We start from the raw sequence: 6,052 nt of genomic DNA, 5'->3' as shown, positions 1-6,052 counted from the left end.
TGTGTATCCCACAACCCTTTATCTTGGTTTCCATAGTAAATACATATATCTGCTATGCTCTTCAAGTATCTCATGATACCCTTTACGGCATCCCAATGCTTCTTGCCAGGTGTAGCCATATAGTGTGCTACAACACCAATTGCAAAGGCAATATCTGGATGAGTGGCTATCATGGCATACATCAAATTGACCACCACGGCTGCTGCATAAGGGATCTTAGCCATCTCGGCCCTCTCCTCATTTGTCTGCGGAAAATCGGCTTATGAGACCTTTACATAAGAAGGTAATTGATAGCCAATAGGCTTTATGTCCTGCATGCGAAAATGCTCACGGACTTTATGAATGTATTCCCTTTGTGAGAGGTAGAGTAGTCCCTGATGCCTATCGGGCTTAATGCTCATACCAAGAATGATGGCAAGAGGCATATTCCACCATGTATTCCTTGAGACCACGGTGGATTCCGTGACTTTTTGTGGTGGATTCCGTAAAGCTATATTTATTTGCCGGGGCTCGTATACGAGGTGGATTTCTTATGCGAGAAGTTGACGGGGAAGCCTATCCTTTTTGGAAGCCATGTTAATTTAATTTGCACGTGGGTGATTCCACAACAGGTGATTCTAAAAAACACATATTTAAATTAATGAATGTTTATGAGTTTAGAGGGCACTCATATTAAATTAAGGTTAGGACAGAGTTCCAACCTATTTATTTATTTTGTAGTTGAAGACTGCTAGGTATTCACTTTTGTTGGTTTAATCTTATTATTTTCTAATAATTGTGAATGCTTTAGTTGATCTGTAGAGCAGGTAGCGGTGGCGTTGGGAAGTACTAGGCGATAGCATGTATTCATATTTCTTAGAATAAATTATCATTTTTGATAGGCGCATGCCTTATTAAAGATGTGGCACTAATATTTATTTAGGCGTACTTATTTATTGAAGTACTTAAAAAATATTTACTATTTTTGTATGTGCATAAGCGCTCGATTTAAATATTTCATTATTGGATATTGTATGTGGGCACAATTCGACTTTTGGACTGTCCAACCACTTTATTCTTTATTTGGACAAAAGCAAACACAAAAGCCAAAGCATGCTAATTGTAAATTTGGGCTATTTTTTAGCTTTGAGATGAATAAATTTATAAATACATGCCTTGTGAAGTGCTCACACAAGGCATGGGAAGAGATTATACCCAATTTGTCCCTTTTCTTCATGTTGTGCAAATCTTCCTTCTTGTTTTGGGGACCTTTCGGTGCTCGTTACGTATGCATCCAATATCCGATTTGCACACCAGTGGTATCAAAGCGAAATTGAGATCACGGGTTTCCAATCACTTACCATCCCGCGTGAAGGCAAAGCTTCTGGAATGAACGGGCTCTATAGTCAGTCTCGCGATGAACCGTCAATATCAGCGTGTTCTTGGCGATGAAGAACCCCCTGTTGTGTTGTTGGACCACTCTTTGTCGCAACGAAGGACCATTCGAGAAGCTCCTTTGCAAGTCATTTAATCTCAGAAGAAACAGAGGAGAAATTTCAATTAGTTTGGACGTCTTAAGCTTTAAAGAGCTTAAGAAGGACTAAAGCTCTCAAAATTCTAGCATCGACGGTGGAAGGATGTACTCACGGTTGTCGATGTCGTCAAATATATGCTGCCATCCTGATTCATTTTTTTTTTCCACAAAGCTTTGTTTTATAAAGCTTAAAGCTTATAAGCTTTACTAAGGCTCAAAACTCAATTTTCAATCTTTCCATAGCAATTATTGACACCGAACCAACCCCGAACCGGTTTTGCAACTCCAATAAGCCCCTGTTTGTACTTGCATCCTAATAGAGACATTTTCTAACAAGCAAACTAAGAAGCACAGTCTATTTTCCACTTGGAAGAAGACCTTCATCAATTACCGTAATCGCAAAGAAGAAAGATCGCAAAAAGTCATATTTTTTTAAAAAAAAGCCAAGCCTTGTAAACCCAAAACTTGAGCGACGCTCATCCCTCTAACAAGATTTCTAGTGTGTGAGGTTGTTTGAGATTTTGCAAGATGTCCGATCAAACCATGGAAAATTTTATGGTCGAAGGTGATTTACCGAAACCAATGATGGAGCAAAAATTGGACCTAATTATGATGCAACTTTAAGAGGAACGAAAAGTATATCAAACTTTGCAAGCTCAATTGGCTACTCTTCAACAATCTACTATCAATCAAGATGGATCGCACCCTGAAGGTGTTATATGACATATGATCGATGCGATACTCGAAGCACAATCTATCAGGGAAAAAGCCAAGATAAGTAAAAGAAATTTTAAAATCCGTACTTTTAATGGGCTACATGACGAAAAAACTATTCTCGCTTTTATCAATCAATTTAATGATTATTTTCATGAAGAACAGTATGTCGAAAAAAATAAACTCAAATGTGTCACTAACCATTTAGTAGCAAAGGATCATTATGGTGGACTGTTGTCCACAAGAGTATTGATTATCCTACTACTTGGGAGGCTTTTCAAAAAAAAATTTAACAGAATTTTCTTCCACCTCAATTCCATGAAAAGCCAATCAAACAGTGGGATCTTCTGCAACAAAGAGATTGTGAGCTTATTCCGCAATACACTGAGCATTTCTAGAACGCCTTATTGTAACTTCAAATGCTTGAAGATGTACTTGAGGTGATCCACAAGCACAAGTAGATGCCTGGTTTGCCTGGTCACTTCTATACGGAGGTGAACATGTTCATACCAAAGACTCTGGAGGATGCGATTTCTTTGGCCCGTGATGCTGAAGACAAAATTTGTGGACGAGAAAAGCAACCGCAATAATTTTCAACTAACGGTAACTTTGGTACAAAGCAATTCAATTCTAACTTTCGAATATTCAATCAAAATCGCTTTGTTCATTCTTCTTTCTGTAAATCTTGGACACGACCCCTTGCTTTACCAAGAAACATAAATTCAAATCCTAAGCCTTCTCTTCATCCAAATTCCAACATAGCTAAACTCCTAGCCATTACCAATAATGTTTCCAAAGCCAAGTCTATAGTTTGCTACAAGTGCCATCAACTTGGACACCTAGTGGTGAATTGTTAATTGAAAAAGCTAACTATTCACATCAATTACTTGGGAGTGACTGAAGATTAAGACCATGAAGAAATGCTAGATTTCACGGAAGATGATAATGATATCAGTACGACTTCAAATACTTTACCAAGTATGACAAATTCTCATCCATTATTAACGATGAAATGTCTTATGCATGGTCATGAAAAGATTTTTTTGCATTATGATGGAAGCACACATGATATATTTCTGTAAATTTTATAAAAAAATTAAAGCTACATACTATTCCAACTCATTATCATATAAAGACTGCATTCTTAGGTAGTAGATACAACGGTACACAATGAGTTCATGATTTAGAAATTAAAATTAGTGAGTATGTTGATTGAGAAATTTCTTGGTTGTGCCTTTGCAAGCTAGTGACATTATTTAAGGAATGCCTTGGCATCACAAATATAATCCCGATATAGATTATTCCACACATTCAATGAAAATTTATTCTAACGGAAAATAAATTACATTACATGGTACACACACCTTAGATAATTTTTCATTGCTTAGTCATACACAAGCTAAACGTGTATTGAGAAAAGGTAGTAAATCATACTTAGTATGGGTGAATGAAATTGAAGCTAAGGAAAATCAGATGCATCCTAGGTACGCACAATTTCTTTCGCAATTTAAAGATTGTTTTACTACTGATTTACCCCCTGGTTTACCACCTACACGTCTTGAAAATCATAAAATAGATTTAATCCATGGTTCTCAACCACCATGTAAAGCACCTTATAGACACAATCAAATTGAACAGAAAGAAATTCAAGCCTAAGTTGAAGAATTGTTAACTCGAGGATTTATTAGGCCCAGTATTTCTCCTTTTGGTGCACCTGTCCTATTAGTCAAGAAGAAAAATAATACCTATATGATGTTCATTGATTACCTTGCCCTAAACAAAATCACTGTCAAGAATAGATATCCGATCCCTAGGGTAGATGACCTCATGGATAAACTACAAGGAGCCACTATTTTTAGCAAGATAGATCTTAAATATGGATATCATCAAGTACGATTGGATACACCTGACATTTTCAAAACTGCATTTAACACCATATTAGTGAGTTTGGGAATCTCCCAATTTCTATTTTTTTAATACTAAATAAAAGGGATGCAGGAGACACAAGAGAGAAGAGCACACACAATGTAGGTGATGTCAACAATGTTATGACAGCCTTATTGCACTTTCATATATATGTGAATAAATAATATGGACGATCACTGTACATGGGCAGACCCAAGTGCCTTTTACCCCAATAACCTCCCACTAAAAGGCCAATGGGCCAGGGAGTGAAAAAACAAAAGAAAAGAAAAGAGACAGGGTGAGGTATCATGACATATCACCCAACGCCCAATCAAAAAGCGAGCTGTGCAATAAGTGTCGAGAATCTCTAAGTCCAAGACATCCAAGAGGCAAGTGATCCCGCAGCTCCATACAATGGAACAATCCAACACAACTCATGAGTGCAAGGCTGTACATCATCATCATTAGAGTAGCACTGTGAAAGGGTTTGCAATTCATGGTATAAAACATGGAGTTCTTATGATTGCATATGAACTTAATTAGGACACACATGAGACACTTTCATACATCATTCAGTTATTATACCCCTACATTAGTCTTAGATGTCATTTAAGTTCATAAGTTCCATTGTAACTTGGCATGTAATTTTCAGTTTGTATCATGCAAATTGATAAAAATAAAGTCTATGAGGCCCTTTAGCTTGGACTATAGGTGTTCTTTGATAGTTTACAGGTTATGTTACATTGGTTCATGAGGTTCATTTACTTCAAAGTTAAGTGGAAGGCCCAAAGTATCCTTGGTTTACATGAGACATGATATAGGACTTTGTAGAAGACTTAAGAGACTTATCTATAGTCTATATGTTTTACTTGAAGTGAACGAAGCAAAAGAGAAGCTGTCCCACATTTTTCGGCGCACTTGAAGGGCCTGTTCATGGCTGCAATGGCTGAAGCATTTCCAAGCACACAAAGGTGAAGATCAACATGCAACTCAAGTGCAAAGGCTGGACAGTGATCATGCTCTAATACTTGTCAAGTAAGGGCTCTTTTTTTTCATGCATTGGCTATGAATCAAGCCACAAGTGGCTGTCCCAAATAGGGCAAAACAAGGTTTTAATTTTCAGCCTGCTCTTATGAGCATCTTCTTCCATTCTCTTACCATATTCGTGTACCACTGAGCTCTTCTTGTGCCCAAGTACTTGAGTGACTTTGGGGCAAGTCAAGAGGTGATTTTTGCCAATGTATGGGCTGAATAGGCTCTCCCAAAACTCTCATAAATAGGGCAGCCATTAAAACTCATTCATTTGAAGGGGTTTCTTAAAGTCTAATCACTTCCTTGTGTAGACAATGCTCTCGAAACAATAGGGCATTGGTTGAGATTGTAATGAGAGACTTTCCCATGAGTTTGTATAAATTTTTGAGTCAAGTTTGAGGGCTGAAAATTACCGTTTTAATGCACGGCTGAAGTACATTTGTGGTTCTATTGATGCATTTTTATCATCCTTTGGACTCTATGTCAGTTGTAATGAGTTCTATCTCTCTATACCTTGTATCTTGAAGTCTCAATACATGTATCTTCATGAAATGGAGGGCATTAGAGCTTGAATTTGCTATAGGAAATGGAACAAAATTTGATATAGATCTATGCATAAACCTCATGGTTATTGATGTAATCGGATCCAAGTTTATTATGGTAAACTTATATGACACGGCTATGTAAGATATTTGTTACTCTCTATCTCATCTACTCTCTCTATAACCCGAGAATCCATCAAACCCCAATCTTTTTCCTCTCTCCCCTTTGAATCTCTCACTCCTCTTCTGCTCTAAACCCCGGTAGTAGACCTTCAACCCCCAACACGACGACAGCGCATAGCATCAGCGTGTCGCATACAAGATAGCAGAGAGCATTCAAACTCTC

This window comes from Lygodium microphyllum, chromosome 4 (genome assembly GCF_053477565.2).
Source record: "Lygodium microphyllum isolate KBCC chromosome 4, Lygodium_microphyllum_v1.1.10, whole genome shotgun sequence".
Taxonomy (NCBI): Eukaryota; Viridiplantae; Streptophyta; class Polypodiopsida; order Schizaeales; family Lygodiaceae; genus Lygodium; species Lygodium microphyllum.
Note: the sequence above shows the minus strand (reverse complement) of the source record.